Source organism: Ursus arctos, unplaced genomic scaffold (genome assembly GCF_023065955.2).
Source record: "Ursus arctos isolate Adak ecotype North America unplaced genomic scaffold, UrsArc2.0 scaffold_11, whole genome shotgun sequence".
Classification (NCBI taxonomy): domain Eukaryota; kingdom Metazoa; phylum Chordata; class Mammalia; order Carnivora; family Ursidae; genus Ursus; species Ursus arctos.
In genome coordinates this window covers 73,366,406-73,380,845 of record NW_026622775.1, presented here as the reverse complement: position 1 = coordinate 73,380,845, position 14,440 = coordinate 73,366,406, and the positions used below count along the sequence as shown (strand labels likewise).

General features: G+C 42.8%; 1 long non-coding RNA gene across 1 annotated transcript; it reads right to left on the bottom strand.

Annotated features, from left to right (window-relative positions):
* Nucleotides 1–856: 856 nt before the first annotated feature.
* Nucleotides 857–2,323, bottom strand: LOC130543319 (uncharacterized). Its single transcript, XR_008958570.1, has 3 exons — nt 2,165–2,323; nt 1,837–2,029; nt 857–1,645 (listed from the first exon to the last, which is right to left on the bottom strand). It is a non-coding gene; the product is annotated as an uncharacterized LOC130543319 (long non-coding RNA).
* Nucleotides 2,324–14,440: the final 12,117 nt, after the last annotated feature.

Below are 14,440 nucleotides of genomic sequence, written 5' to 3'. Positions count from 1 at the left end.
TTCTCTGCTCCTCTCTTTTCACTCCTGCTGCCAGAAGCCCAGGGAGGATGAGAGGGCTTAGAACATGGCTGGGCACTGTGGTTTCTTCCAGAGAAGTGGATGGCATTTGCTTTACCTTGCCACAACCACTTGTGAGAGGGTCTGCACCTCAGGAAAACTGCTTCCGTTGGAAGCCTGCTTTTGGCCAAACGGGCCTCAGGCCCTTGGGCTTCAGGTGTCCCTCTGGCTCCCCAAAGCACAGGGACGAGTTGAGGTCCTTAGACCATGCCTGGGCAATGTTGTTTCTTACACCTGGGTGTGTGGCATTTTGTTTACATGGCTACCCCCACTTGAGATAGGTTTTCCACAGCAAGCACCTATTGTTCGTTGGAAGCCGTTTTTGCCTCAGGGGTCTCCGGGCTGTGTTCGTTGGGGTTGAACTCCTGCTAGCAAAACCGCCGGGATGAGGGAAGGGCTCAGACTGTGCCTGGGCACTGTGGTCTCTTATAGATCAGTGTATGGCATTTACTTCAACTTGGCACAGGCAGTTGTGAGCATGTTTGCACGTTTCGAAAGATTTTTCCGTTGTAAGCCGGTTTTTGTCAATCTCATAGGGAAGAAATAGAAACTCTTTGGCATAACCTGACTCACCCAGCATCAGTAAAGCAGTTCCAGAACTCAGCCCAGGTCCCCTGTCGCCTACCCAATTGAAGCCACCACCATGCCTCTATCGAAAGGAATTCCCAAAGACTCTCCTCTGACTCCACCACCAAAGAAACAGCAGATTGAATATGGCACTTCAAAATATCGAGATGATACATCTAGTATAGTTAGATACACAAGGTTTACCTTTATTTTTTTGTTTTTTATTACATAATGTTATAGTCTCCATACAGTACAGTAAATTTCGATGATACATTAGTTGCATATAACACCCAGTGCACCATGCAATATGTGCCCTCCTTACTACCCATCACCAGCCTATATTTTAAACAGGAAAATGCTGCTCTGAATAATTTTGAATTTTCCCTCGACCCCCATTGTAACTCTGGGATGAAAAGACTAATCAGTGATGAAACATCACCCTTGACAATTGGAAAGACATCATCCATATTTGTATGTGACGACAAAAGGCCATCTAACACTAAATGGTGGCCGCTCACCCATATCTTAGGCCCAACTGTATAAACACTGTCAAACGTATATCTTAAAAATAGACAAAGAGTAAACCTCACCTTCCCTTTCTAATGAAAGAGTGTTTCTAGGAAACAGCTGTTCAAAATACATTCATAAGCAGTCAATGAACAGAGAAAATGGGATCCCCTGCAAAGTGCTCCAAGCTCAGAAACTAAGTACCTCCTTCACCAAATTCAGAACGCTGACAACTATTACTTAAGTTTTACTTCATGGCTCAACTAGAGAAAAGAGAAAAACCCAGGAGATGGTGGGTTAATGAGAGGTTTTACTTCCAGTCCTGATGTGGATATGACATTTCTCCAAATGGACCTGCCGCTTTCTCTGAATGCTGGATCCCGTGTCAAGCTGCCTCACTGACTCAGATGCAGACGTTCAGAACGTCGGGTCTCGCGGAGCCAGAGCAGAGAAGTGTTGTCAGATGGGGAGAAGCAGCTCCTCGGACCTAAAGCCTGCACACCTGCTGTGGTTTCTGGGAGAAGGGGAAACATAGACTTGTCTTTCAGTAGTAATTATCTCCCAGCCCATTGCCACCATTCCCAGGAAACAGCTAGCACAATGCTGAAGTTGGGTAACGGCTCTGGGCCTTCCTAGCGCCACACCTGTGCCTGAGGGAACAGGGAATACCCTGCTGAACTCGGGGAACTGCTCAAGGTCCATTACCTGCACTGTGTCGGGGGACAGGGGCACCGCACTGAAGTTGGGGACTGTGCGGTCCTTTCTCTCGCTCTTCCTGGGGAACACGGGAAACCCTGGAATGTCTGCGAACCATCCCACAAAAGCTTTGCTGAGCGGGTGCCCTGGAGTTCCTGGGTCTGGGGTGTATGGCCAGTTGACGGAGACTAGGCAGAAGAGACTTTCAAGGGAAAAAGGAAAGAAACCTGAGTCTCCATGATGAACTCTCTCAACATGCCCTTCCAGAACCCCGCCTCTTACCCGGGGTGCCCCTACTCCCAGAAAGCCCACCTATGGCCACACAGCATGCACTCACCCAGCCAGGAACTCCACAGGTCCACTCTCTCAAAACTCCACTTCCTTGGCTCCTGGTCTGCGTCCTTGGGCTGCTCCGGATCTGCACACAGAGACGTAGCTCCACCCCCATGGGGTGATTGCTTGGGGAGTATGATGCTTCCAACTCCTTGAATGCCAGGCAACCGGACCCATGACTCACAACTCTGGGAGTGCAGAGGTCTAGGAGGCACCTCCTTGGCTAAACGCCCTGAGCAGGCATGACGGGGATCATGGGCAGGGCTGCAATCACACACACACACACACACACACACACACACACACACACACGGCCCCTTTCGCGGACCCCTCTAGCTGCAGACCACCCTCAGAGCCCTGCCCCTTCCCTTCTGCACCAACCCTTCCTGCAAGGGTGTGCCTGGTTCCTGGCAAGGTCAGCTGCTCTCAGACTGTTCCAGCCTTGGGCTTTAGGAAATGCAATGCTTTTATCCATATCCAAGGCAATTTTAAGCGCCAAAAGGAATGGTCCAAGTGGGAATAGCTTTGCCTTCTTGTCTCACCCATGGAGTGCATAGTGCTTCTCAGACCTTCAAAACATCCTTCTAGGGTGAGCCCATTTGTGCTGCAATCTATATACACATGCTTAGTTCTACAGGGAAGGAAGGAAAAGCCGGCCTTCTGTTCTGTCGTGGTTGTGAACCAGGAACATTTATTTTTCACTTGAAAACAGAGTGTTATTGTCGACACTAAATGAAGGAACCTTTTAAAACATTTTAGAGAGGAAGGAAGAGAGTTTTATTCAAACCCAAGTCAAGGACAGCTGCCTGGGAGACACAATCTTCACAAAGAAAGGAGTGCTCCAGGGAAGGAACATTTAGGGCAGGGTCATATATTTGTTCTGAGTTGTACTTCGTACAGTTATACATCACGATGAGGAAGAAGGTTCCAGAAAGTGACAGACTTTTTATGTTTTCAGTATGTACAAATCAGTATGACTTTAATCTTATGGGAGCAAGAAAGGTTCTTTTGTGTTCTCACCTTGATGCTGGCAAAGGCATTTTTTGGTTCTCTTTTTCTTTTTGATGCATATGGACAATAAGTGCTGGGGGCAGAAATAGGGCCCATGCTTTGAGGGTTTGCCCAGTCATTTTGAGCTGGGTAAAATGTTAAAGGAGAGCTTTCCTGGGAGGCCAAGATCAGGCCTCACAGATGGTATGACATAAAAATTACTCTTATCCTTATCATCACTACCAAATGGTGGAACGTGAGATGAAAGCACCTTTCCAATAATAAAGAGACATCAAAGGACCCCTACAGAAGGTTACCTGCTCCATGGTCAACACAGGTAACAGAGGCATTCATGGTCTCTGGACTCCTCCCCTTGTCCTGCCCAAATCTCTGAAACATAGAGATCATTTACAGTCAGAATTTTAGACATCTTAGAGATGTCTGGCACCATTCCCTTGGACTACAGAATACAACAGAATAGCTCACTGTTACAACACGAAAGTGCCCCTGGATACACTAAGTTCTTTCTCCACAACGTTGGCCTTAATGAAATCATAATTGTAACATAGAAACACTACGATGGTTGGGAATAAATAATCACAGGTAAGGGAATATTTAGGAAATCTTTAGAAGCATTGTCTCACTCTGTAGAAGAGGCTAACTGCTTTAAATACTATTTCCGACCTTACAGGACACTCTACAGACCAGAGCCTCCATCAATTAAAAAAGCATAGTTCTTTCAGTCACTTTAATATCAGAAAAATAGTATAGTATCTCTATTCCTAGGGATCTTTAAGTCTCCGACTCAAAGGTCCTCCACTGAGAGAATTATCTTCATGATCATGATGGGCAGAGGTGAAAAGGCAGCCGAATTCATTCCATTTGGCCACACAACAAGAAAATCCTAATACTTCCTAGGTTTCCAGATTGAGAAGACCTGGGGTAGAGCGAAATGGTACCTTGTATGGAAAAACAAGGGATTTGGAGTCAGTTTGGAGATCACACTTAGGTTTCTGACACTAAAATCCTCTGTAATTCATATCATTTCTGAGCCTTTGTCTATCCATCTAAAAATGGGACTCATTCTATCTACACCCCAGCTGAGAAGTTTACGAGGGAGAATGCTACTCAGAGCCAGTATGGATTCTCCCAAGAGCAGGTGCTCAGGAGCCATAATTACCATTGGGTCTATATCTTTTCCAGAGAAAAGAACACATGGTGAAACCGTGTTTCGAAAAGATGACTCACAAGATGATTTTCACACTTTCATGAAGGTCAAGAAACTGCTATTTTGTTGTAATTCTCTCAGAAATCATGTTATTAGCTTGGTGGGGACAATAGCAACATCATCACTAGGAGTGGGGAGCTTCTCATCTCCATATGGCTATGTTGATTACCTTAACACAATGCCACCAGAAAGGAAAGCTGGAGGGAGGTGTGTGTGGGCACAGGCCAAGGCTGCCAGGTGTGCCTGGGACATGCAGAACTCTGATAGGAGGCTTAAGTCCTGTCTATGTTAGGATAGTCAGTGCTCTTCAGAGACAAAGGGCCATTGTGTGTGAGCCCTGATGTAGAAAAGGTGGAAAATGTCCATTGCGATTCCCTCTCTGACCCTTAGGATATGCAGCAAAGTTACATTGAATTTTTAAACATGGAGGGATTTCCTGGTCTTCTTTTCGTGAGGACTCGGGCTCTATTCCTTGGTGGCCTAAGAATAGAATCTAGTTAGTTTCAGGATGTTAAAATGTAGACATGATTCATGGAACAACATATCATCTGTTTGGGTAAATAGTCTATGACCACTGGAAATAATGTATTCTGCACGTATTATGCAATATTACATAGACGTCAATTAGGTCACATTTGTTACCAATGTTTTGTCTGCTTTTTCCATCAGATATTGAGAAAGGCATATTAAAATTTCCAAACAAAATTTCCAAAAAAAGAGGATGCCGATCAAAAATGTTGTGTGAAAACAAAAAGAAAGTGCCATCACTCCATTCAGTGAATCAGGTTTGTGCAGAGAGACGGTAACGTTGATCACTGAAGACACCAGGGTTTTCCAATATGTGTGTTGAACCTTAAGGAAACTGCCATAGACGTAACTCTCAGTAAGAAGAGCATGGTAAGGGTCTTCCAACTCCCATCCTCTGTCATGATGATGGAAGCATGTTGCAGAGTGGGAATGAAAGCATAAGGGCCACTAACCAATCTTCAAGGAAGAACATTGTATCAAAGCCATCATTCACCTGACATCTTCGGTCGTGAAGATGAAACTATTGGCACAGGTGTCTAAGAAAACATAGGGAAAGTGCCATATACTGAAGTCCACGAAAGAACACCATAGAGAAAGCATCTTGCATCTCACAGTCTTCCGTCATAAAAACGGAAGTATGTGCAAAACTGTCTGTGAAAACAGACGCATAAAGCGCGTTGTTTCACTCTATACAGGAACACTGTATTGACACCATGTCTCAACTCACAACTTCTGTAGTGAAGATGGAAGCCTTGGTAAGAATGTGTGCGAGCTCATAAAGAAGTGCCATCTACTTAATTCTAAGAACCAAATCTGTGTAGATAGAAAACAATATCAAACCAACCTCCTGACAAATGGATCAACCGGGGTTTCTTTCCTGTGTGTTGAACCTTAACGAAAGTGCCATAAACTTAATAGTAGGTGAGAGCACTGGGTAGATAGCATCTTTCAACCAACAAATTCTGTCATGAAGATGGAAACGTTTGCATCATTGCCCTGAAAGCATAAGGAAAGTGGCAGAGACTTAGCTTCAAGAAACGACCGTACCGAATCCATCCTTCAAGGCACGTCTTCTTTTACGAAGTTGGAAGCATTCTCAGAAGTGTTTCTCAGCATAAGGGAATTATCGTACGCTTAACTTTATGAGGGAAATCCGTAGGACACTGTCTGAAACTCAGATCTTTTCTCATGAGGCTGAAAGCATTGGCTCAAGGAACTTGTAAAGAAATGACGTTTACTCCACTCTGAGCACCAAGGTTCTGTATAGAGAATGAAACTTCAAACATCCTGATGCATGAAGAGAGAAGCTTTTTCAAATATCTGTGTTGAACGGTAAAAGAAGTGCCATACGCTTAGCACTATTAAAGAGCACCATCTGGAGACAACTTTCCAAATCAAGTTCATGAGGGTGGATGTATGTTCCAAAATCTGCATGAAACCTAAGGAACATTCTGTATGCTCAGGTAAGAACACCCTTGGAAAAAATCTTTCAACTCACATCTTCTGTAATGAAGATGGGAGTACTTGCAGAAGTGCAAGTGAAAGCATAAGGAGAGGTCCTATCTAAGTAGTTGTGAGAAACAACTCCGTGTTGATAGAAGGCAACATCGAAGTAACATGGTGACCCATGAATATACACCCGTTGTCCAGCACGTGCCTTGAACCTTAAGGAAAAGGGCACTATATACAAATCTCAGTCAGAACACCGAATGGATACCATCTTCCAAGTCACAGCTTCTGTGAGGATGATCGCAAGTTTTTCAAGTGTCTACGAATGCATAAGGAAGGTGTCACCTACTTTACACTAGGAGAGAATACTCTATCTAAAAGCATCTTGCACCTCACATCTTTTCTCATGAAGTGGGAGCATTGTGCAAAACAGTGCCTGCGAGCATCAAGATAATGCACTTCGTTTAAAACTGTAATAATACTACACAGAAAGCATCACTCAACTCACTTCTTTCATGAGGATGAAAGCCGTTCGAAAAGGTTGTGTGAAAACAAAAAGAAAGTGCAATCAGTCAATTAGCTAAAGAGTTTGTGTAGAGAGACGGCAACTTTGATCAGTGAAGACACTAGGGCTTCCCTATATGAGTTTCCTTAAGGTTCACTTAAGGAAACAGCCCCAGATGTAACTCTCAGTAATAGGAGTGCATGGAAACAGTCTTCCAACTCCCGTCGTCTGTCATGATGATGGAAGAATGTTTCAGAGTGGGAATGAAAGCATAGGGAAAGGGCCAATAACGAATATTTAAGACAGAATATTGTATCGAAGGCATCTTTCACCTCACGTATTCTATCATGAAGATGAAAGCATTTCAACAGGCGTCTAAGAAAACATAAGGAAAGTGCCATATACTGAAGTCTCTGAAAGAACACCATAGAGAAAGCATCTTGCATCTCACAGTTTTTCTTTTTTTTTCTTTTTTAAATGTTTTATTATGTTTGTCAACATACAGTGCATCCCCGGTTTCCGATGTAAGGCTCGATGATTCATTAGTTGCGTATAACACCTAGTGCACCATGCAATATGTGCCCTCCTTACCACCCATCACCGGTCTATCCCATTCCCCCACCCCCCTCCCTTCTGAGGCCCTCAGTTTGTTTCTCATAGTCCATAGTCTCTCATGTTTCATTCCCTCTTCTGATTACCCCCCCTTTCTTTATCCCTTTCTTCTCCTACCGATCTTCCTAGTTCTTTTGTTCCATAGATGAGAGAAATCGTATGATAGTTGTCTTTCTCTGCTTGACTTATTTCACGTAGCATTAGCTCCTCCAGTGCCATCCATGTTGTAGCAAATGTTGAGAACTCGTTCTTTCTGATAGCTGAGTAATATTCCATTGTATGTATGAACCACAACTTCTTAATCCAGTCATCTGTTGAAGGGCATCTCGGCTCCTTCCACGATTTAGCTATTGTGGACATTGCTGCTGTGAACATTGGGGTGCATATGGCCCTTCTCTTCACTACGTCTGTATCTTTGGGGTAAACACCCAGTAGTGCAATGGCTGGATCATAAGGTAGCTCAATTTTTAACTTTTTAAGGGACCTCCACACTGTTTTCCAGAGTGGCTGTACCAACTTGCATTCCCACCAACAATGTAGGAGGGATCCCCTTTCTCCACATCCTCTCCAACAATTGTCGTTTCTTGCCTTGTCTATTTTTGCCATTCTAACTGGCGTAAGGTGGTATCTCAGTGTGGTTTTGATTTGAATTTCTTTGATGGCTAATGATTTTGGACATTTTTTCATATGTCTGTTAGCCATTTGTATGTCTTCATTGAAAAAGTGTCTGTTCATATCTTCTGCCCATTTTTTGATTTGTTTGTTTCTCGTGTATTGAGTTTGAGATGTTCTTTGTAGATCTTGGATACCAGTCCTTTATCTGTAGTGTCATTTGCAAATATCTTCTCCCATTCCGTGGGCTGCCTCTTAGTTTTTCTGTTTCCTTGACTGTGCAGAAACTTTTAATCTTGATGAAGTCCCATAAATTCATTTTATCTTTTGTTTCTCTTGCCTTTGGGGATGTATCATGAAAAAGGTTGTTTTGGCCGATGTCATGGAGGTTGCTGCCTATGTTCTCCTCTAGAATTTTAATGGATTCCCATCGAGGTCTTTCATCCATTTGGAGTTTATTTTTGTGTATGGTGTGAGATAGTGGTCAAGTTTCATTCTTTTGCATGTAGCTGTCCAATTTTCCCAGCACCATTTATTGAAGAGACTTTTTTCCCACTGGATGTTTTTTCCTCCTTGCTCAAATATTAGCTGCACAAAGAGCCGAGGGTCCATTTCTCTGTTCTCTATTCTGTTCCATTGGTCTATGTGTCTGCTTTTGTGCCAGTACCATGCTGTCTTTGTGATCACAGCTTTGTAGTACAGCTCGAAATCTGGCATTGTGATGCCTCCAGCTTTATTTTTCCTTTTCAACAGTTCCTTGGAGGTTCATGGCTTTTTCTGTTTCCATGCAAATTTAAGGACTATTTGTTCCAGTTCTTTCAAAAATGTCCTCAGTATTTTGATCGGGATAGCATTGAAAGTGTAGATGGCTCTGGGTAGCATGGACATTTTAACTATGTTAATTCTTCTGATCCTTGAGCATGGAATACCTTTCCATCTTTTTATGTCTTCCTTAATGTCTTTCAAGAGTGATTTATAGTTTCTAGAATATAGGTCCTTTACGTCTCTGGTTAATTCCAAGGTAACGTATGGTTTTTGGTGCTATTGTAAATGGGATGGATTCCCTAATTTCTCTTTCTTCGGTCTCGTTATTCGTGTACAGAAATGCAACTGATTTCTCAGCATTGATTTTTTATCCTGCCACGTTACTGAATTGCTCTATAAATTCTAATAGTTTGGGAGTGGCTTCTTTTGGGTTTTCCATATAGAGTATCATGTCATCTGCGAAGAGAGACATTTTGACTTCTTCTTTGCCGATTTGAATACCTTTGATCCCTTTTTGTCGTCTGATTGCTGTTGCAAAGACTTCCAGTACGATGTTGAATAATAGTGGCGAGAGTGGGCATCCTTGTCGAGTTCCTGATCTTAAGGGAAAGGCTTCCAGCTTTTCCCCATTGAGAATATTTTCTGTAGCCTTTCCATAGATGGCTTTTATGAGATTGAGAAATGAACCCTCTATTCCTACACTCTGAAGGGTTTTAATCAGGAAAGGATGCTGTATTTTGTCAAATGCTTTTTCGGCATCAATTGAGAGGATCATATGGTTCCTGAGTCTTTTCTTGTTGATATGATATATCACGCTGATGGATTTGCGAATATTGAACCACGCTTGCATCCCAGGTATGAATCCCACTTGATCGTGATGGGTAATTCTTTTAATGTACTGTTGGATTTTATTAGCAAGTATCTTGTTGAGGATTTTGGCGTCCATATTCATTAGGGAAATCGGTCTGTAATTCTCCTTTTTGAGGGGGTCTTTGCCTGGTTTGGGGATCAAGGTAATATTGGCCTCGTAGAATGAGTTTGGTAGCTTTCCTTCTGTTTCTATTTTTTGAAATAGCTTTAGGAGAATAGGTATTATTTCTTCTTTGAATGTTTGGTAGAATTCCCCAGGAAAACCGTCCGGGCCTGGAGTTTTGTTATTTGGAAGGTTGTTTATCACTGACTCAATTTCTTCATCATTAATTGGCCTGTTTAAGGAATCAATTTCTTCCTGTTTCAATCTTGGTAGTTTATAGGTTTCCAGGAAGGATTCCATCTCTTCCAGATTGCTTAGTTTATTGGCATATAGCTGTTGATAAAAATTTCTAATAAGCCTTCCAATTTCAATGGTGTTCATCGTGACCTCTCCTTTTTCATTCATAATATTAATATTCGGGTCCTTTCTCTTTTCTTTTGGATGAGCGTTGCCAGTGGTCTGTCAATTTTATTGATTCTCTCAAAGAACCAGCTTCTAGTCCTGTTGATCTGCTCTACTGTACTTCTGGTTTCTACTTGATTGATTTCAGCTCTAATTTTGGTCAATTGCTTCCTTGTGCGTGGATTAGGCCTGTCCCTCTGTTGCTGTTCCACCTTCTTGAGGTGAGAATGTAAAAACTGCATTTTAGATTTTTCTATTCTTTTGAGTGAGGCTTGGATGGCTATGTATTTCCCCCTTAGGACTGCCTTTGCAGTATCCCATAGGTTTTTGGACTGTTGTATTTTCATTCCCATTGGTCTCCATAAATTGTTTAATTTGATTTTTGATTTCCTGGTTTATCGAGTCATTCCTGAGCAGGATGGTTCTTAGTCTCCAGGTGTCTGAGTTTCTTCCAAATTTTTCCTTGTGGTTGAGTTTCGATTTCAGAGCGTTGTGGTCTGAGAATATGCAGGGGATAATTTCAATCTTTTGGTATCGGTTGAGACCTGTTTTGTGTCCCAGAACATGGTCTATTCTTGAGAATGTTCCATGGGCATTAGAATAGAATGAGTATTCTTTGGTTCTGGGGTGTAGTGTTCTATATATATCTATGAGGTCCAACTTGTCAAGTATGGCATTCAAAGCCTTTGATTCTTTGCTTAGTTTTTGCCAGGGTGTTCTATTTCTGAGAGTGGAGTGTTGAGGTCCCCTACTATTAATGTATTTTTATTTATATGTCTCTTTATTCTGGTTAAGAGTTGGCTTGTGTATCTTGCTGCTCCCCTGTTGGGGGCATATATATTTATAATTGTCATATCCACTTGTTGAATACTTCCTTTAAGAATAATATAGTGCCCTTCTGCATCTCTAACAATAGTCTGTAGTTTAAAGTCCAATTTATCTGATATGAGAATTGCTACCCCAGCTTGCTTTTGAAGTCCATTTGCGTGAAAGATGGTACTCCATCCCCTTACTCTCAGTCTGAATGCATCTTTGGGTTCGAAATGAGTCTCTTGTAGACAGCAAATGGATGGGTCATTTCTTTTTATCCAATCTGCAACCCTTCTTTTTCTTTTGTTTTAAGATTTCATTTATTAATTTGACAGCAAAACAGCCAGTGAGAGAGGGAACACAAGCAGGGGGAGTAGGAGAGGAAGAAGCAGGCTCACAGCGGAGGAGCCTGATGTGGGGCTCGATCCCACAATGCCGGGATCACGCCCTGGCTGAAGGCAGACGCTTAACTGCTGTTCCACCCAGGCGCCCTGCATCTCACTGTCTTCTGGCATGAAAAAGGAAGCATGTGAAAAAGTGTGTACAAAAAGAGATGCATAAAGCGCGTTGCCTCACTCTATAAAAGAACACTGTATAAACATCATGTCTCAACTCACAACTTCTATTGTGAAGATGGAAGCCTTGGCAAGAGTGTGTGCAAGCACGTAGAGAAAGGGCTGTCTACTTAATTCTGAGAACCAAATCTGTCTAGATAGAAAACGATATCGAACCCACCTCCTGTCAAATGGATCAACCAGGGTTTTCTTCCCTATGTGTTGAAACTTAAGGAAAGTGCCGTAAACTTAGTAGGTGAGAGCACTGGGTAGATAGCATCTTACAAACCACGACTTCTATCATGAAGACGAAAATGTTTGCAACGTTGTGGTGAAAACATAAGGAAAGTGGCAGAGACATGGCTCCAAAAAAGGACAGTACCTAATCCATCTTTAAAGGCACGTGTTCTTTCATGAAGCTGGAAGCATATACAAGAGAGTGTTTCTCAGCTTAAGGGAATTATCGTATGCTTAACTTTACAAGAGAACTCCATAGAATACCCTCTGAAACATCTTTTCACATGACCCTGGAAGCATTGGCTAAAGGGTGAGGGAATGTGTAAAGAAATGCCATTTACTCGACTCTGAGCACCAATGTTCTGTATAGAGGAAGAGATTTCAAACATCCTGATGTATGAAGAGAGATTTTCAAATATCTCTGTTGAACCGTAAGAGAAGTGCCATATGCTTAACACTAAGAAAGAGCACCATCTAGAGACAACCTTCCAAATCACAACTACCTTCATGAAGATGGATGTATGTTCCAAAACTGTATGAAAACCTAAGGAACATGCTGTATGCTCAGGTAAGAACACCCTTGGAAAAGATCTCCCAACTCACATCTTCTGTAATGAAGATGGAAGTACATGCAGAAGTGTGAGTGAAAGCATAAGGAGAGGTCCTAAGTAGTTGTGAGTACCAGGTCAGTGTTGATAGGCAACATCGAAGTAACATGGTGACCCAGGAATATATATGCGTTGTTCAATACGTGCGTTGAACCTTAAGGAAAGAACAATATACCCAAATCTCAGTCAGAACACCGAATGGACACCCTCATCCAAGTCACATCTTCTGTTAGGAAGATGTCAAGATTTTCGAAAGTGTCTACAAATGCATAGGGAAAGGGACACCTACTTTACTCAAGGAGAGAACACTCTATATAAAAGCGTCTTGCACCTCACATCTGGTGTCATGAATTGGGAGCATTGTACAAAACTGTGCCTGCAAGCATCAAGATAATGCCTTTTGTTGAACCATGTAAGAACACTACAAGGAAAGTATCTCTCAACTCACATCAGTCATGAGGAGGAAAGCCCTTCAAAAGTTGTGTGAAAACGAAAGGAAAGTGCCATCAGTCAATTCAGCGAACCATGTTTTTGTAGAGACAAGGCAACATTGATCAGTGAAAACAGCAGGGTTTACCAATACGTGTGTTGAACCTTAAGGAAACAGCCATAGACGTAATCTCAGGAAGAAGAGTGTATGGAAAGGGTTTTCCAAGTCCCATAATCTGTCATGATGATGGAAGCATGTGTCTGATTGGGAATAAAAGCATAAGGAAAGGGACGTGAACCAACTTTAGGAAAGAACATTGTACCGAAGCCATCTTTGAAGTCACGTCTTCAGTCTTGAAGATGAAACCGTTTGTACAAGTGCCTAAGAAAACATAAGGAAAGTGCCATGTACTGAATCTACGAAGGAACACCGTAGAGAAACCATCTGGCATCTCACAGTCCTCTGTCATGAAAACGGAAGCTTGTGCAAATGTGTGTAAGAAAGAGACACATAAAGCTCCTGGAGCATGCAGGGGCGGCTGGCGGTGTTAGAAACACAGACAGAGAGACACTGGCCCTGTAGGTGAGAGCTGGGAAGCCAGGTGTGGGGCTCACATCCTGGACAGTGCAGGGTTGAGCAGCACCAACAGAAACAGAGTTAAAGTGGCCAGAACATCAGTGGAGAATGGTCCGCAATCCATCTGTTCTGAGACAGAGGCTGAGATTCGGCCACTGCTGCTCTGACTCTCAGAAGAAGCACAGCAAACCACCAGGGAAAGCCGCAAGAGAAAAGAAGCCTGGAAAGACCGGCTCACAGTGTGCCCACCCCCATCCCCCTTCGCAGGGTACACAGAGACTCTACCCAAACAGGGTTGCCCAAGTATCGGCACGGCAGGCCCCTACCTCAGAAGGCAGCCTGAAAAATCAAGAAGCCCCCATACCTAAGATCCCTATAAAACAAGGGCGCACGGCCTGGGTCGTGGTCAATAATTTGGGCTCTGGACAACACCACAACCTCTCCTCATCTGAATGATGAGGAGAAGTCCCCCCCCCCAGCAAAGAAAAGACAATGAGTTTGTGGCCTCTGCCACAGAACTTATGGATATGGATATAACCAAATTATCAGAAATGGAATTCAGAGTAACAATGGTCAAGATGATTTGTAGACTTGAAAAAAAATATTGACAAAATTGTTAATGAGAACATAGAATCTCTAAGGGCAGAAATGTGAGCGAATCTGGCAGAAATTAAAAATTCTAGGAGCCAAATGCAGTCAAAACTAGAGGCTCTGTTGGCCAGGGTGAATGAGGCAGAAGGACGTATCAGCGAATTGGAAGATGGGTTAGTAGAGGAAAAAGCTAAAAGAGAATCTGGACTCAAAAAAATCCACACACAGGAATGTAGGTTACGGGAAATGACTGACTCAATAAAACATTCCAGTGTCAGAATCATCGGCATTCCTGAGGACGTAGAGAAAAACAGAGGTCTAGAAGAGATATTTGAACAAATTGTAGCTGAAAACTTCCCTAATCTAGCAAGGGAAACAAACATTCGTGTCCAAGAGGCAGAGAGGACCCC